This window comes from Gorilla gorilla, chromosome 4 (assembly GCF_029281585.2).
Source record: "Gorilla gorilla gorilla isolate KB3781 chromosome 4, NHGRI_mGorGor1-v2.1_pri, whole genome shotgun sequence".
Classification (NCBI taxonomy): Eukaryota; Metazoa; Chordata; class Mammalia; order Primates; family Hominidae; genus Gorilla; species Gorilla gorilla.
The window spans coordinates 91,324,178-91,344,709 of record NC_073228.2 but is presented as its reverse complement, the minus strand read 5'-3'; positions in this window follow the sequence as shown (position 1 = coordinate 91,344,709).

The window sequence follows — 20,532 nt, the reverse complement described above, 5'->3', positions numbered from 1 at the left end:
CTCAAAGCTCAAGAAAAATTACTTTAAAAAATCTGGATGCTGGGCGTGGTGGCTCATGCCTGTAATCCCAGCACTTTGGGAGGCCGAGGCCGGTGGATCACTTGAGGTCAGGAGTTTGAGACCAGCTTGGCCAACATGGTGAAACTCCATCTCTTCTAAAAATACAACAATTAGGCCAGGCGTGGTGGCTCACACCTATAATCCCAGCACTTTGGGAGGCCAAGTTCGGTGGATCATGACGTCAGGAGTTTGAGACCAGCCTGGCCAAGATGGTGAAACCCCATCTCTACTAAAAATACAAAAATTATCCAGGCGCGATGGTGGGCACCTGTAACCCCACCTACAGGGAGACTGAGGCAGGAGAATCGCTTGAACCTGGGAGGCGGAGGTTGCAGTGAGCCGAGATCACACCACTGCATTCTAGCCTGAATGACAGAGCAAGACTCTGTCTCAAAAAAACAAAAACAAAAAACACAAATTTAGCCAGGCATTGTGGTGGGCACCTGTAATCCCAGCTACTCGGGAGGCTGAGGCAGGAGAATCGCTTGAACCCGGGAGGTGAAGGTTGCAGTGAGCCGAGATTGCGCCACTGCACTCCACCCTGGGTGACAGGGCAAGACTCCGTCTCAAGAAAAAAAAAAAAAAAAAAATTGAAAAATGGGTTTCATCAGTTTAGTTCCTCCTGTTCTTTAAATCATAAAATATTTAAACCTAATTATATGCTTTATTTTTTAAAAGTACTTTTTAGAGCTCAAGTTTAGCAGAGCTATTTACAGTATTATTGTGAGAGAATAGAGAAGAAAGAACTTTAGAGAATGATTAAAATTTTAATCAATGAACAAATGAATTAAACCAATATTTGGTCAAATCCAACTAACCTGAAATGTTAACTCAATTGAACTCTCATAACAATTCATAAATAAAGTATGATTATCCCTTATTTCTTAGAGAGGAAACAAGCTATGTTGAGTGATTTCACCCAGGCTTCATAGCTGTTAAGCAGTGAAGTTAAGTAACTATTCAAACTTGAGTCTCTGACTCAAAGGTAAATGCTCTTCATAGTATAATCAGGCTTCTATATGCTTAACTCATTCGGCTTATTATTATTTTTTTTTTTTTGGTAGGGAGACACTCACTAACCCACAAGGGTAGAAGGCAGGCATGAGGTGGGGAAAGGTTGACCAGTGTTGGCCCTGGAGGTAGAAGGCAATGTCTTCCAGGGTTGGCTTGATTACATGTTGAACCAAAGAGCTGATTTCTGCAATTTAGTAATCAGTCAAGGGTTAGTATTAGAGTGTGTCTTTGTTTTGTGTTACTATAACATAATACTGGAAACAATAATTTACGAAGAATAGAGATTTAATTCTCACTGTTCTGGAGGCTAGGAAGTTCATGATTAAGGCACTGGTATCTAGTGAGGGTCTTCTTTCTGTATCTTAACATTGTAGAAGGCTTAGGGCACAAGAAGGATGAATTTCCTCCATCAAACCCCTTTATAATGGCATTCATCCATTCATAACGGTGAAACCCTTATAACATAAATACTTCCCCCAAAGCCCCACCTCCTAATACTGCTAGATTGGGGATTAAGTTTCCAACATGAATTTAGGGGGATATATTAGACCATAGCAGGGTGTCTAGTCCATAATTTCAAATAATTCAGTATCCTTCAAGTCACTGAAATGAAATGTCCTCTATATGTAGTAATTATTTTTCCATATGAAATCATTTTGGGTAATCAGATATTTCAGTTGTTGAGACATATTTTTATTCTATCTCATCATTGAAGAGCTTGCACTACTCTCAGCTGTACAACATGGAGCCAAGCAGAGGCCAGACCCTGAGAGCATAGAGTGTGAATATTTTTCTATACCAGATCATAGCCTGGTCAGTAATCATCACCCCACCACAGTGAGACCCCTGGACATGGGTCACCAATGCTAGATGCTTTGAAAGACAAAAATCAATTAATATAAGACCTAACTCCTAACAAAAGATACGGATAATCACAAGTCAGATGGCTTTGATTCCTAAATTCATCTCGGGTTGTAATTAAAAGACTTTTAAATTAGCACTAAATTATTCAAATCAAGTAATTAATCTGGTTTTTTAGACTTGAAATTCAATCAGCATTTCCTATGAAATTTAAAATTAAAAACATTTTTTTTTTTTGAGGCAGAGTCTCGCTCTGTCACTCAGTTGGAGTGCAGTGGCGTGATCTCGGCTCACTGCATGCTCAGCCTCCTGGGTTCATGCCATTCTCCTGCCTCAGCCTCCCAAGTAGCTGGGACTACAAGGCGCCTGCCACCACGCCCGGCTAATTTTATTTTTTGTATTTTTAATAGAGACGGGGTTTCACCGTGTTAGCCAAGATGGCCTCGATCTCCTGACTTCATGATCCGCCTGCCTGGGCCTCCCAAAGTGCTGGGATTACAGGCATGAGCCACTGCGCCCAGCCAAAAACATTTTTAATAGAAATTTAAATATAACTACCAGTAAAATGTTGTATGACTCAGTTTACTACTCCATGTGATACCACTGAGCAGTGTTTCCAGAAATGTGTCACCACTGGCAATACCTGAGATAACATTAGGAAGCATGAGACATGATTTCATGTTCATGGATATGGCATTAATTAGCATTGAATCACATAACAACAAAGTTATTTCCTCCTAAACAACATTTAATCTTTGTGATTATCTCAAGGAGGACGTCTCAGTTTGGTATTGTCTCTAAATTTCTCTAATTTTTCATTTTGCCAAGGTAGAGCAGACCCCTGTAAAAAGTTTTCATCAGGAAATATACTAGCTAGAATATATTACCATGTTTTATTATTTTTACTCTGTCGTGTTTATATTTACTGTTACTTTCCATTCATGGCAAATAATTTGGTCTTTCTATTTGCGGTAGTGATATAAAATTTTTCTTGAGGTGTCTGGAAAGATGGCTGAATAGGAACAGCTCTGCTCTGTAGCTCCCAGCAAGATCAATGCAGAAGGAGATAATTTTTGCATTTCCAACTAAGGTACCCAGCTCATCTCATTGGGACTGGTTAGACAGTGGGTGCAGCCCACAGAAGGCAAGCAGAAGCAGGGTGAGGTGTCGCCTCACCCGGGAAGCGCAAGGGGTCAGGGAACTCCCTCCCCTAGCCAAGGGAAGCCGTGAGGGACTGTGCTGTGAGGAACGGGGCATTCCGACACAGATACTATGCTTTCCCCACAGTCTTTGCAACCCACAGACCAGGAGATTCCCTTGGGTGCCTACACCACCAGGGCCCTGGGTTTCAAGCAAAATCTGGGCAGCCATTTGGGCAGACACTGAGCTAGCAGCAGGAGTTTTTTTCATACCCTAGTAGCCCCTAGAATGCCAGCGAGACAGAACTGTTCACTCCCCTGGAAAGGGGCACTGAAGCCAGGGAGCCAAGTGGTCCAGCTCAGCAGATCCCACCCCCACGGAGCCCAGCAAGCTAAGACCCACTGGGTTGAAATTCTCGCTGCCAGCACAGCAGTCTGATGTCCACCTGGAATGCTTGAGCTTGGTGCAGGGAGGGGCGTCTGCCGTTACTGAGGCTTGATTAGGCAGTTTCCCCCTCACAGTGTAAACAAAGCTGCTGGGAAGTTTGAACTGGGTGGAGCCCACTGCAGCTCGGCAAAGTTGCTGTAGCAAGAGTGTCTCTCTAGATTCCTCCTCTCTGAGCAGGGCATCTCTGAAACAAAGGCAGCAGCCCCATTCAGGGACTTATAGATAAAACTCCCATCTCCCTGGGACAGAGCACCTGGGGGAAGGGGCAGCTGTGGGCACAGTTTCAGGACACTTAAACGTTCCTGCCTGCTGGCTCTGAAGAGAGCAGCAGATCTCCCAGCACAGTGCTCGAGTTCTGCTAAGGGACAGACTGCCTCCTCAAGTGGGTCCCTGACCCCTGTGCCTCCAGAGTGGGAGAGACTTTCCAGCAGGGGTCGACAGACATCTGGTGGGTGCCCGTCTGAGACGAAGCTTCCAGAGGAAGGAACAGGCAGCAATCTGTGCTGTTCTGTAGCCTGCGCTGGTGATACCCAGGTAAACAGGGTCTGGAGTGGATCTCCAGCAAACTCCAGCAGACCTGCAGCAGAGGGCCTGACTGTTAGAAGGAAAACTAACAAACAGAAAGGAATAGCATCAACATCAACAAAAAGGACATCCACACAAAAACCCCATCCGAAGGTCACCAGCATCAAAGACCAAAGGTAGATAAATCCATGAAGATGAGGAAAAACCAGTGCAAAAAGGCTGAAAATTCCAAAAACCAGAACACCTTTTCTCCTGCAAAGGATCACAACTCCTTGCCAGCAAGAGAACAAAACTGGATGGAGAATGAGTTTGACGAATTTACAGAAGGAGGCTTCAGAAGGTGGGTAATAACAAACTCCTCTGAGCTAAAGGAGCGTGTTCTAACCCAATGCAAGGAAGCTAAAAATGAAAAAAGGCTGGAGGAATTGCTAACTAGAGTAACCACTTTAGAGAAGAACATAAATGATCTGATGGAGCTGAAAAACACAGCACGAGAACTTTGTGAAGCATACAGAAGTATCAATAGCTGAATCGATCAAGCAGAAGAAAGGATATCAGAGATTGAAGATCAACTTAATGACATAAAGTGTGACGTCAAGATTAGAGAAAAAAAGAATGAAAAGGAACGAACAAAGCCTCCAAGAAATATGAGACTATGTGAAAAGACCAAACCTATGTTTAATTGGTGTACCTGAAAGTGCTGGGGAGAATAGAACCAAGTTTGAAAACACTCTTAGGATATTACCCAGGAGAACTTCCCCAACCTAGCAAGACAGGCCAATATTCAAATCAGTAAATACAGAGAACACCACAAAGATACTCCTCGAGAAGAGCAACCCCAAGACACATAATCATCAGATTCACCAAGGATGAAATGAAGAAAAAAATGTTAAGGGCAGCCAGAGAGAAAGGTCGGCTTACTCACAAAGGGAAGCCCATCAAACTAATAGCAGATTTCTCTGCTGAAACCCTACAAGCCAGAATAGAGTGGGGGGCCAATATTTAACATTCTTAAAGAAAAGAATTTTCAGCCCAGAATTTCATATCCAGCCAAACTAAGCTTCATTAGCAAAGAAGAAATAAAATCCTGAAAGACAAGCAAATGCTGAGCGATTTTGTCACCACCAGGCCTGCCTTACAAGAGCTCCAGAAGGCAGCGCTAAACACATAAAGGAAAAACCAGTACCAGCCACTGCAAAAACATAACAAACTATAAAGACCACCGACACTATGAAGAAACTGCATCAACTAACAGGCAAAATAACCAACTAGCATCATAATGACAGGATCAGAATAACACATAACAATATTAACCTTAAATGTAAATGGGCTAAATGCCACAGTTAAAAGACACAGACTGGCAAATTGGATAAAGAGTCAAAACCCATCATTGTGCTGTATTCAGGAGACCCATCTCACGTGCAAAGACACATATAGGCTCAAAATAAAGGGATGGAGGAATATTTACCAAGCAAATGGAAAGGAAAAGAAAAAAAGCAGGGGTTGCAATCCTAGTCTCTTATAAAACAGACTTTAAACCAACAAAGATAAAAAAAGACAAAGAAGGGCATTACATAATGGTAAAGGGATGAATGCAACAAGCAGAGCTAACTATTCTACATATATATGCACCCAATACAGGAGCACCCAGATTCATAAAGCAAGTTCTTAGAGACCTACAAAGAGACTTAGACTCTCACACAATAATAATGGGAGACTTTGACACTCCACTGTCAATATTAGACAGAACAATGAGACAGAAAATTAACAAGGATATTCAGGACTTAAACTCAGCTCTGGACCAAGCAGACCTACAGAACTCAGAACTTGAACTCAGCTCTGGACCAAGCAGACATCTACACAACTCTCCACTTCAAATCAACAGAATATACATTCTTAGCAGCACCACGTCGCACTTATTCTAAAATTGACCACATAATTGGAAGTAAAACACTACACACCAAATGCAAAAGAATGGAAATCACAACAGTCTCTCAGACCACAGTGCAATCAAATTAGAACTCAGGATTAAGAAACTTACTCAAAACCGCACAACTACATGGAAACTGAACAACCTGCTCCTGAATGACTACTGGGTAAATAACGAAATTAAGGCAGAAATAAATAAGTTCTTTGAAACCAATGAGAACAAAGACACAATGTACCAGAATCTCTGGGACACAGCTAAAGCAATGTTTGGAGAGAAATGTATAGCACTAAATGCCCACAGGAGAAAGCAGGAAAGATCTAAAGTCAACACCCTAACATCACAATTAAAAGAACTAGAGAAGCAAGAGCAAACAAATTCAAAAGCTAGCAGAAGACAAGAAATAACTAAGATCAGAGCAGAACTGAAGGAGATAGAGACATGAAAAACCCTTCAAAAAAATCAATGAATCTGGGACCTGGTTTTTTGAAGAGATTAACAAAATAGATAGATCACTAGGCAGAATAATAAAAAAGAAAAGAAAGAAGAATAAAATAGACACAATAAAAAATGATAAAGAGGATATCACCATTGATCCCACAGAAAAACAACCTACCATCAGAGAATACTATAAACACCTCTATGCAAATAAACTAGAAAATCTAGAAGAAATGGACAAATTCCTGGACACATACACCCTTCCAAGGCTAAACCAGGAAGAAGTCGAATCCCTGAATAGACCAATAAGTTCTGAAATTGAGGCACAAAAAAATAAAATTTCAGGCCAATATCCCTCATAAAGATTGATGCAAAAATCTTCATTAAAATACTGGCAAACAGAATCCAGCAGCACATCAAAAAGCTTATCCACCACGATCAAGTTGACTTCATCCCTGGGATGCAAGGCTGGTTCAACATATGCAAAATAATAAACATAATCCACCACATAAACAGAACCAGTGACAAAAACCACATGATTGATTATCTCAAGAGATGCAGAAAAGGCCTTTGATAAAATTCAACAGCCCTTCATGCTAAAAGCTCTCAATAAACTAGGTGTTGATGGAACATATCTCAAAATAATAAGAGCTATTTATGACAAACCCACAGCTAATATCATACGGAATGGGCAAAAACTGGAAGCATTCTCTTTGAAAACCGGCACAAAACAAGGATGCCCTCTATCACCACTCCTATTCAACATAGTATTGGACATTCTGGCCAGGGCAATCAGGAAAGAGAAAGAAAGAAAGAGTATTCAAATAGGAAGAGAGGAAGTCAAATTGTCCCTGTTTGCAGATGACATGATTGTATATTTAAAAAACCCCATCGTCTCAGCCCAAAATCTCCTTGAGCTGATAAGCAACTTCAGCAAAGTCTCAGGATACAAAATCAATGTGCAAAAATCACAAGCATTCCTACACACCAAGAATAGACAAGCAGAGAGACAAATCATGAGTGAACTCCCATTCACAATTGCTACAAAGATAATAAAATACCCAGGAATACAACTCACAAGGGATGTGAAGAACTACAAACAACTGCTCAAGGAAATAAGAGAGTACACAAACAAATGGAAAAACATTCCATGCTCATGGATAGGAAAAATCAATATCATGAAAATGGCCATACTGCCCAAAGTTATTTATAGATTCAATGCTATCCCCATCAAGCCATGATTGACATTCCTCACAGAATTAGAAAAAACTACTTTAAATTTCATATGGAACCAAAAAAGAGTTCAAATAGCCAAGACAATCTTAAGCAAAAGGAACAAAACTGGAGGCAACACGCTACCTGACTTCAAACTATACCACAAGGCTACAGTAACCAAAACAGCATGGTACTGGTACCAAAACAGATATATAGACCAATGGAACAGAACAGATACATCAGAAATAATGCTGCACATCCACAACCATCTGATCTTTGATAAATCTGGCAAAAACAAGAAATGGGGAAAGGATTCCCTATTTAATAAATGGTGTTGGGAAAACTGGCTAGCCATATGTAGAAAACTGAAACTGCACCTGTTTCTTACAACTTATACAAAAATTAACTCAAGATGGATTAAAGACTTAAATTTAAGACCTAAAACTATAAAAACCTAGAAGAAAACCTAGGCAATGCCATTCAGGACATAGGCATGGGCAAAGACTTCATGACTAAAATGCCAAAAGCAATGGCAACAAAAGCCAGTATTGACAAATGGGATCTAATTAAACTAAAGAGCTTCTGCACAGCAAAAGAAACTATCATCAGAGTGAACAGGAAACCTACAGAATGGAAGAGAATTTTCTATCCAGCTGACAAAGGGCTAATATCCAGAATCTACAAGGAACTTAAACACATTTACAAGAAGAAAAACAACCCCATCAAAACATGAGTGAAGGATATGAACAGACACTTCTCAAAAGAAGACATTTATGTGGCCAACAAATATATGAAAAAAAACACCTTATCAACACTGGTTATTAGAGAAATGCAAATCAAAAACCACAATGAGATACCATCTCACACCAGTTAGATGGCAATCATTAAAAAGTCAGGAAACAACAGATGCTGGAGAGGATGTGGAGAAACAGGAACGCTTTTACTCTTTTGGTGGGAGTGTAAATTAGTTCAACCATTGTGGAAGACAGTGTGGCGATTCCTCAAAGATCTAGAACCAGAAATACCATTTGACCCAGCAATCCCATTACTGGGTATATACCCAAAGGATTATAAATAATTCTACTATAAAGACACATGCACACATATGTTTATTACAGCACTATTTGCAATAACAAAGACTTGAAACCAACCAGTTTATCAATGATAAACTGGATAAAGAAAATGTGGCACATATACACCATGGAGTACTATGCAGCCATAAAAAAGGATGAGTTCTTGTCCTTTGCAGGGACATGGATGAAGTTGGAAACCATCACTCTCAGCAAACTAACACAGGAACAGAAAACCAAACGCTGCATGTTCTCACTTATAAGTGGGAGTTGAACAATGAGAACACATGGACACAGGGAGGGGAAGATCACACACCAGGGCCTGTTGCTGGGTGGGGGCAAAGGGAGGGATAGCATTCAGAGAAATACCTAATGTAGATGGTTGACAGGTGCAGCAAACCACCATGGCACATGTATACCTATGTAACAAACCTGCATGTTCTGCACATGTATCCCAGAATTTAAAGTATAATAAAAATTATTTTTCTTTATGTAAATGTATTAAGTAAAAACTGAATCAATTTCAGAAAAAGATGATAGTATTGGCGATACTAAGACGAGGCAAAAAGTGAAGGGGAGACAGAAATGACTGAGGATTGGCAAACATTGGCATAGAATAATAAGAAACTTGACCTAGTTGTCTGAAGGAGATTCTGGCAACTAACTTATTAGCTAACCTTGGGCCCATCACTAAATGATTCTGGTTTCAGTTTTCATATCCTCTAATTGAACAGTTTGAGCTAGATAATCTCTAAGATATTTTTTAGGAATAAACTGCAGAATATAATTATAATGTTGATAAAGATGAAGGTGAGGGTAAGATTAAGATAAATTTTATTGGCTGGAAATATGTCTTCAGGCCAATTAGATTTTGTGCCTTTGATTTTCAGGTGAGTCTCTCCAGAGGCACAGTGATCAAGTCAGCTAAATTTATTATTTCTGTATTCCCTCTCTCTTTTTATGACTTTTCCTTCTCCTTGGTCTCTTCTCTTTTAAGTAGCCAATTTCTGCTTGATTCTCCAGTCTACCCAGAGAACTCTGAGGCCCTAACAGTCATCCCAATCTGAGGTTTCTAGGGTGGGTCTAACTTCTGTGTTTCTTACTGTTCTTTCTAATCAGAGTGCACCTATATTGGTGAACTGGCACTATTGGGACTATTTCTGCCCCCATACCTCCATGTTTTTTTGTTTAGTTTTGTTTTGTTTTTAAAGGAATCCTCTATGTTCCAAGGCTAATCCTGATGCAGTCCCATCACAGCCTCCAGGTATGGGATGGCAAAATATTTGCCAGAAATTCCCCCTGATACTTTTGGCATTCAGTCAGGCTGTGCCTCTGAAAGACTCACTATACAATGTAAAGTAAGCCCATTTTCCATTCACATATTTAACTGTACTTTTCTCTTCTACATTTTTAGTCAAAGATTGATTTTTGGTACAGGTATTCATACAAATTCAGTCCACTTTCGACTGAGATCAATCTGGGGTTCCAGAACTACATTTTTTTTTCATCTAGCTATGCTATATGTGATTTTGTTTCTACCACATTAGAGAGTTTTTATTTCTTCTTGGTTGGCTGGCTTCCCAGTAGATCCAGATATTGAAAAACAGGTTAGATTTGTTTCGTCCATGTCTGTCAAGCTCAAGTTCTTTAGGTGGAGGAAATGATTTAAATAAATCTCACTCATTTTGAAACAGCTCTATCAAAGGCTGTCTACAGAATAAGGCCTGTCGATTTCAAAATTACTATCATAAATGAATACCATGGCAGTCTGCTGCCAAATTTTAAAATTTCCTTTAGGTGTCTGTTTGCCAAATCTAAATGCCAGCCTTTCATCACCATTTAATTAAAAAAATCTAGAATATGAAAATTCAATGAGAACTATTTCTGCTTATTTGTCTATATGAGTGCTTTTATTTATATTTAAGAAAAATATTGCAAGTATAAATCACCCAAAATACACAATTTGTATGAGGATCACCTCCAAAAGGCACTGGCTGTGGAAGAAGTAGTCTCTTTCCCTTTTATATATTATGTGATGCTAATGTTAATTGTTCTTCAATTATAGCTGGACTAGCAAAGCAAGTGTGCTAAGGTAGGTATGAGGAAAAGTGGAATTTGGGAGACTGTTGTTATACTCAGTTACAATAGGTTTAAATCCGGTTTATAGTTGCTATTATAATTATTTTCTTTTTTTTAAATTTTAGCCCATTGGTCATAGAAAAGGATTATCTGGGATTGTTTGGCTAACTCAGAGAATTCAAAAGAAGGTTAGGAAGGTTATTTTCCTCCTAGTACATTAATAATAAAATAACAATGACTAAGGGCTTAGTTATGATTATCTGTGCTTTCAGTCCCATTCCTCTTTTGGATGAATGTGAAGCAAAGTTAAAGTAGAAAACCAAGAAAAGAGCTAACCTCTATCTAGCTCAGATCCTAATTTTTTTTTTTAAATTCAAGTCATTTATTTGCTCCAGTTAGCTGAATTATATACTGTGCTACAGACCTTACACTCTGACTTCTGGGCTTGATTCTATGAGCCTGGGAGGCTGAATAGAAATTAGTAAGTTTGGCGTTTTTGGGGACAAATGATACAGAGATTCAAAATGCACATCCTAAATACCGTCTTGGTCAGGTCACTTCACCTCCCTTAGTCTCAGTTTTCTCATTAGTAAAATAGGAAAATAATACTTCCTCGTAGGGGGTGCTTAGTGTAAAGATTAAAGTTGATTTATATGAAATGCATGATGCTTGGCAATGTCAATGTTTAAAAAATGTTCGTTGTAATAATTCATATAAGTAAGAGTAAGCTATAAGTTTAGCCTGTATTATTTGTAGATGTTGGCTGTAATAATTATCATTGTTCAAATCAAAGCCAATTCCTAGTTCTTAGCCTTATGGTAGGACATTTTTCTCTGCTACTGTAATAGTGTCGGAACCATAAACCTTCCTTTTAATTATATGTTATGCAAGTGGAACAATTAGTAATGGCTTTATAAAGATTACAAATCTACTTATAAAATAAATCAACCACGTAGGAATACCTTCATTATGCATTTTCTTACACTGGGACCTAATTACTTTTAAGGCTTCTAATATAATTTCAGCTCTATGAAAACCAACTAACAACTTCTAATAATGCATTTGATTCACAGTTGTTGATTTGCATTACCATGAATAGTTAATAAATAGAACAGAAAGCTTTCTCTTCTTAGGACTTATTAGTCTCCTTGATTCATAATTATTAATGGTCCATAGAATACAATATATAGTTTAATTACAAGATGTCATAATCACAGTCCTAAGATCTTATGATAAAGATAATAAAGGAAACTGCAAGACTGATTCCACTGAATTGCATAATGCTACCATGAAAGCTCCACAAAGGTAGGGATCTCTGTTTTGTTAACTTCTGTACTCCCAGGGCTTAAAACAATTACTGGCATGGAATAAGCATTGAATAAATATTTGTTGAAAAACTGAGCTAGACTAATTATGATATCAAGAAGCAGGGTTTTTTAAAATAAATATTTTATGTTTAAGTTTTGTGTCTGAAAGCCACGCCAGATAATACATAAATTTGATATTATCACTTAAAGAATCATTGAATAAAAATGCACGTTTGTGACTAATTCAAAAAACTCCTAGATCTGATGAATGAATTCGGTAAAGTCTCAGGATAGAAAATCAACGTGCACAAATCAGTAGCACTGCTTTACACCAACAATGACCAAGCTGAGATTCAAATAGAAAACTCAATCCCTTTTACAACAGCTGCAAAAACATAAAATAAAATACCTAGGAATATACTTAACTAAGGAGGTGAAATATCTCTCTGCAAGGAAAACTACAAAACACTGCTGAAAGAAATCATAGATGACCCAAACAAATGGAAACACATCTCATGCTCATGAACGGGAAATATCAATACTGTGAAAATGACCATGCTGCCCCAAAGTAATCTATATATTCAGTGCAATTCCCATCAAAATACTATCATCATTCTTCACAGAACCAGAAAAACAATTCTAAAATTTATATGGAACCCAAAAAGAGCCCGCATAACCAAAGCAATACCAAACAAAAAGAACAAATCTGGAGGCATCACATTACCCAACTTCAAATTATACTACAAGTTACCAAAACAGCCTGGTACTGGCATGAAAATAGGCATGTAGACCAATGGAACAGAATAGCGAACCCAGAAATAAAGCCATATATGTACAGCCAACTGATCTTCAACAAAGCATAAAAAACATAAATTGGGGAAAGGACATCCTATTCAATAAATGGTGCTGGAAAAACCGGCAAGCCACATGTAGAAGAATGAAACTGGACCCCCATCCCTCACCTTATACAAAAATCAACTCAAAATGGATTAAAGACTAAAACCTAAGTCCTGAAACCATAAAAATTCTAGAGGATGACATTGAAAAAACTCTTCTAGACATTGGCTTGGGCAAAGAATTCATGACTAAGATCCCAAAAGAAAATGCAACAAAAACAAAAATAAATAAATGGAATCTAATTAAACGAAAAAACTTCTGCACAGCAAAAGAAATAATCAGCAGAGTAAAAAGACAACCTACAGAGTATATATTCACAAACTATGCAACTGACAAAGGACTAATATCCAGAATCTACAAGGAACTCAAACAAATCAGCAGGAAAAAAATTAATCCCACGAAAAAGTGAGCAGAGGATATGAATAGATGTTTCTCAAAAGAAGATATACAAATGGCCAACAAGTATATGGAAAAATGCTTAACACTAGGGAAATGCAACTTAAAACACAATGCGATACCACCTTACTGCTGCAAGAATGGTCATAATTTAAAAATCAAAAGACAATAGATGTTGGCATGGATGTGGTGAAAAGGGGACAGTTTTACATTGCTGGTGGGAATGTAAATTAGTACAACCACTATTGAAAAAATATGGAGATTCCTTAAAGAACTAAATGTAGAACTACCATTGGATCCAGCAATCCCATTACTGGGTATCTACCTAAGGAAAAGAAGTCATTATATGAAAAAGACAGATGCACGTGCATATTTATAGCAGCACAATAGGCAATTGCAAAGATATGAAACCAACGTAAGTGCCCATCAACCAATGAGTGGATAAAGAAAATGTGGTATATATACACCATGGAATACTTCAGCCATATAAAGGAATAAAATAATGTCTTTTGCAGCAACATGGATGGAGCTGGATGCCATTATTCTAAGTGAAGTAATTCAGGAATGGAAACGCAAATATCGTATATTGTCACTTATAAGTGGGAGCTAAGCAATGAGGATGCAAAGGCATAGGAATGATACAGTAGGCTTTGGGGATTTGGAGGGGTGGACCTTGGGATGGAGGTGAGGGACAAAAGACTACCTATTGGGTACATTGTATACTGCTCAGGTGACAGGTGCCCTAAAATCTCAGAAATCACTACTAAAGAGCTTATCCATCCATCACTTCACAGCCTTTTAGCTGAGATCAAGTGTAGAATTTATCCATCTAACTAAAAACCACCTGTACCCCAAAAACTATTGAAATGAAAATAAAAAGTAAGTGAACCATTGTGATAAAAAAGCATTTTTTAAAAGTATGACTTTATCTACCTGAAATAAATTATAGCAGCATAGACTTTCTCAAGAGAGAGAATAAAATGAGTAATTTTAAAGTATTCAATTTAAATTTATTTTGGCATATGCTCTCTCTCTCTATATATATATAAAATATACATGTATAAGTAGTATGTATTTGTGTAATGTGTATATGGAGAATATACAATATGTGATATGTATCTACATATAGATATGTATATGTATGTATGTACATCTGTTCTTATATACACATACATATTAAATAACTATGCATATTAGTCAGCTACTTCACGGTGTGAAGATAATCTCTAAATACGCATTTATTTGAAGTAATTTATCATTGTGCCTGGTATGTGGTAGATGCTCAATGAATATTTATTGACTAAATGTATCTGACTTAATAAAATGTTCTCCTATATGTGTGTATGCATTCTGTTCTTAATACATCTATTTATAATACATATGAATTTTGTAGTGTATTTGGAATACAGAGTAAATCAAATAATTTTACAAGTAAAACTGAATATTCTGAAACACAGGATACATTATATTAACCAAATTATTTAAATCACCAGAGTTTTTAGCCTCTAGGACCTAGAGTGTGAATTCATACATTTATTTTTAAGGATAAAATGTGTAAATAAAAAACATATTAACTGTGTTAATTTTAAAAGCCAGTAAGAATCTCTTCATTTTAAATCACTGAATATAATTTAAGAGCATAATTAATTGCTCATACATTTTATTTTTAGTTTTATTATTTATTTTATTGTTTTATTATTTATTATTTATTTTTATTTTCACCCCCTTATGAGTGAAAATACTGCTATTATTTTGTTCCAACATTAGGGAACAAATTTAGGTTCTTTTTATCTGAATATTTTGTTACAGCAATAGCATTCTAGAATCCTTGAAAACTTAGGTAGAGCAAGTAAAGACATTCAAGCTGTTTTTAATGTGTCTAGTTGGATTAAAGCAAATGACAGAATTAATTATTATCTTTTCTTTTTGGGGATGGGGACCTGCAACTCTAAATGTTATACATTTTAGATCTAAATAAAACTACGCTTTTGATGTTCTTTGTAACTCTAGGTTAAGGAAATTGTTCCCTAAATGTAGCATTGCTTGGATTGACAGCTGCTGAAGTGAGAGAATTGCAGTTTTCTTAAACCTCCAGTAAGAGTAAAAAATTATGGAAAACAGAGGAAGATTATATTATAATCAGTTCTCTTTACCTTGCTGTGTCTCCCTTTCATAGAGTTAAAAGAAGCCAGGTGTGGTGGCTCACACCTGTAATCCCTGGACTTTGGGAGGCTGAGACCGGAGAATCACCTGAGGTCAAGGGTTTGAAACCAGCTTGGCCAACATGACAAAAACCCATCTCTACTAAAATAGAAAAATTAGCCAGGAGTGATGCCGGGCACGTGTAATCCCAGCTACTTGGGAGGCTGATGGAGGAGAATCACCTGAACCCAGGAGGTGGAGGTTGCAGTGGGCCAAGATTGCACCACTGCACTCCTGTCTGGACAACAGAGTGAGACTGTCAAAAAAAAAAAAAAAAATTAGCTACTACTCTGGAGGAAAAAAAAAATCTATGTTTTTCAAATTTGGCAAGGGTTGTGTGTGTGTGTGTTTGTCTTGTATGTATCATGTATGCACACATATAAGAAGTTGGGGGTTATGTTTCTCCACACTACCCAAACCACAAAATAACTGTCATGGGCACTGACAATATTTCTCAGCATTTACATTAGAAAATGGTGGGACTGTTCTAATCTACACAGCACTGTCTTGGAATTTGGATTTATTGGTAGTCTATTGTAGTCAACTCCTTCAGGATACGAAGCCAGTTTTTTAAAACTGTGATGTCACCTGATAGTCTATCGTTATCCTGAGTGAAAAAAATCTGTTTGGCAGAAATTAATATGATGAGCTCCCAATTTAACCACAGGTTACAGTTCAAAAGTTTATGTGTGAGTTTGCTATCTGAACATGGAACAAACATCTTTCTCAGAGAGACAAGTTTTCTAATATCAAGACCGATAATAGAAGTGGTATGAAATTGGAGGTCTTTAGGGACAGATAGTTTAAGCACTTAAGATAACAGCATTAGGCCAGGTGTGGTGGCTCACGCCTGTAATCCCAGCACTTATGGAGGCCGAGGTGGGCAGATCACAAGGTCAAGAGATTGAGACCATCCTGGCCAACATGGTGAAACCCTGTCCCTACTAAAAATACAAAAATTAGCTGGGTGTGGTGGCACACGCCTGTAGTCCCAGCTACTCGGGAGGCTGAGGCAGGAGAATTGCTTGAACCCAGGAGGCAGAGGTTGCAGTGAGCAGAGATTGTGCCACTGCACTCCAGCCTAGTAACAGAGTGAGACTCTGTCTCAAAAAAATAAAATAAAAATAACAGCATTAAATATTGGGCTGTCTTATGGATGATTGTGTGGTCATAAAACCTGAGCAAAGACTGGAGTGTTGAATTCATGGTCACACCTCCAGCAAGGTCAACTTTTACAAAGACTTTCCTCACAGAAAGATTAAAAAGTAGTTGACTGTCTATAGGGGCTGAATTTCATGGCGGTGTAGGAATCTTGTTCAGAGGAAAGGCTGGCAAGATGGACAAATAGGAACAGCTCTGGTCTTCAGCTCCCAGTGAGATCACTGCAGAAGACAGGTAATTTCTGCATTTCCAACTGAGGATCACAACTCCTCACCAGCAAGGGAACAAAACGATGGAGAATGAGTTTGATGAATTGACAGAAGTAGGCTTCAGAAGCTGAGTAATAACAAACTCCTCCGAGCTAAAGGAGCATGTTCTAACCCAATGCAAGGAAGCTAAGAACCTTGAAAAATGGCTAGAGGAATTGCTAACTAGGATAACCAGTTTAGAGAAGAACACAAATGACCTGATAGAGCTGAAAAACACAGCACAAGAACTTTGTGAAGCATACACAAGTATCATAGCTGAATCAATCAAGCAGAAGAAAGGCTATCAGAGACTGAACATCAACCTAATGAAATAAATTGAGAAGACAAGATTAGAGAGAAAAGAATGAAAAGGAATGAACAAAGCCTCCAAGAAATATGGGAGTACATGAAAAGACCAGATCTACGTTTGATTGGTGTACCTGAAACTGATGGGGAGAATGGAACCAAGTTGGAAAACACCCTTCAGGATATTATCCAGGAGAACTTCCCCAACCTAGCAAGACAGGCCAACATTCAAATTCAGGAAACACAGAGAACGCCACAAAGATACGCCTTGAGAAGAACAACTCGAAGACACATAATTGTCAGATTCACCAAGGTTGAAATGAAGGAAAAAATGTTAAGGGCAGCCAGAGAGAAAGGTCGGGTTACTCACAAAGGGAAGCCTTTCAGACAAACAGTGGATCGCTCTGCAGAAATCCTACAAGCCAGATGAGAGTAGGGGCCAATATTCGACATTTTTAAAGAAAATAATTTTCAACCTAGAATTTCATATCCAGCCAAACTAAGCTTCATAAGCAAAGAAGAAATAAAATCCTTTACAGACAAGCAAATGCTGAGAGATTTTGTCCCCACCAGGCCTGTGTTACAAGAGCTCCTGAAGGAAGCACTAAACATGGAAAGGAAAAACTGGTACGAGCCACTACAAAAACATACCATATTGTAAAGACCGTCAACACTATGAAGAAACTGCATCAACTAACAGACAAAATAACCAGCTAGCATCATAATGACAGGATTAAATTCACACATAACAATATTAACCTTAAATGTAAATGGACTAAATGCCCCAATTAAAAGACACAGACGGGCAAATTGGATAAAGAGTCAAGACCTATCAGTGTGCTGTATTCAGGAGACACATCTCACGTGCAAAGGCACACATAGGCTCAAAATAAAGGGATGGAAGAATATTTACCAAGCAAATGGAAAGCAAAAAAAAGCTGGGGTTGCAATCCTATTCTCTGATAAAACAGACTTTAAACCAACAAAAATCAAAAGAGACAAAGAAGGGCATTATATAATGGTAAAGGGATCAATGCAACAAGAAGAGCTAACTATCCTAAATGTATAGGCATCCAATACAAGAGCACCCAGATTCATAAAGCAAGTTCTTAGAGACCTACAAAGAGACTTAGACTCCCACACAATAATAATGGGAGACTTTAACACCCCACTGTCAATATTAGACAGATCAATAAGATAGAAAATTAAGAAGGATATTCAGGATTTGAACTCAGCTCTGGACCAAGTGGACCTAACAGACATCTACAGAACTCTCCACCCAAAATCAACAGAATATACATTCCTAGCAGCACCACATCACACTTATTCTAAAATTGACCATAGAATTGGAAGTAAAACACTCCTCACCAAATGCAAAAAATGGAAATAATAACAGTCTCTCAGATTACAGTGAAATCAAACTAGAACTCAGGATTAAGAAACTCACTCAAAACCGCACAACTACATGGAAACTGAACAACCTACTCCTGAACGACTACTGGGTAAATAATGAAATTAAGGCAGAAATAAATAAGCTCTTTGAAACCAATGAGAACAAAAACACAACATAACAGAATCTCTGGGACACATTTAAGGCAGTGTTTAGAGAGAAATTTATAGCACTAAATGCCCACAAGAGAAAGCAGGAAAGATCTAAAATCAACACCCTAACATTGCAATTAAAAGAACTAGAGAAGGAAGAGCAAACAAATTCAAAAGCTACCAGAAGACAAGAAATAACTAAGATCAGAGCAGAACTGAAGGAGATAGAGACACGAAAAGCCCTTCAAAACATCAATGAATCCAGGAGCTGGTTTTTTGAAAAGATCAACAAAATAGATAGACCACTAGCCAGAATAAAAAAGAAGAAAAGAGAGAAGAATCAAATAGACACAATACAAAATGATAAAAAGTATATCACCATTGATCCCACAGAAATACAAACTATCATCAGAGAATACTATAAACACCTCTATGCAAATAACTAGAAAATCTAGAAGAAATGGATAAATTCCTGGATGCATACACCCTCCCAAGTCTAAACCAAGAAGAAGTTGAATCCCTGAACAGACCAATAACAAGTTCTGAAAGTGAGGCAGTAATTAATAGCTTACCAACCAAAAAAAGTCCAGGACCAGAGGGATTAACAGCTGAATTCTACCAGAGGTACCAAGAGGAGCTGGCACCATTCCTTCTGAAACTATTCCAAACAATAGAAAAAGAGGGACTCCTCCCTAACTCATTTTATGAGACCAGTATCATCCTGATACCAAAACCTGGCAGACACACCACAAAAAAAAGAAAATTTCAGGCCAATATCCCTGATGAACATCGATGGGAAAATCCTCATTAAAATACTGGCAAAACAAATCCAGCAGCACATCAAAAAGCTTATCCACCAGAACAAGTCGGCTTCATCCCTGGGATGCAAGGCTGGTTCAACATATGCAAATCAGTAAACGTAATCCATCACATAAACAGAACCAATGACAAAAACCACGTGATTATCTCGATAGATGCAGAAAAGACCTTTGAAAAAACTCAACAGCCCTTCATGCTAAAAACTCTCAATAAACTAGGTGTTGATGGAACGTATCTCAAAATAATAAGAGCTATTTATGACAAACCCACAGCTAATATCATTCTGAATGGTCAAAAACTGGAAGCATTCCCTTTGAAAACTGGCATAAGACAGGGATGCCCTCTCTCACCACTCCTATTCAACATAGTATTGGGAGTCCTGGCCAGGGCCATGAGGCCAAAGAAAGAAATAAAGCTTATTCAAATAGGAAGAGAGGAAGTCAAATTGTTTCTGTTTGCAGATGACATGATTGTATATTTAGAAAACCCCATCGTCTCAGCCCAAAATCTCCTTAAGCTGATAAGCAACTTCAGCAGAATCTCAGGATACAAAATCAATGTGCAAAAATCACAAGCATTCCTATACACCAAGAATAGACAGAGAGACAAATCACGAGTAAACTACCATTCACAATTGCTACAAAGAGAATAAAATACCTAGGAATATAACTTACAAGGGATGTGAAAGACCTCTTCAAGGAGAACTACAAACCACTACTCAAGGAAATAAGAGAGGACACAAATAAATGGGAAAACATTCCATGCTCATGGATAGGAAGAATCAATATCGTGAAAATGGCCATACTGCCCAAAGTTATTTATAGATTCAATGCTATCCCCATCAAGCTACCACTGACATTCTTCAGAGAATTGGAAAA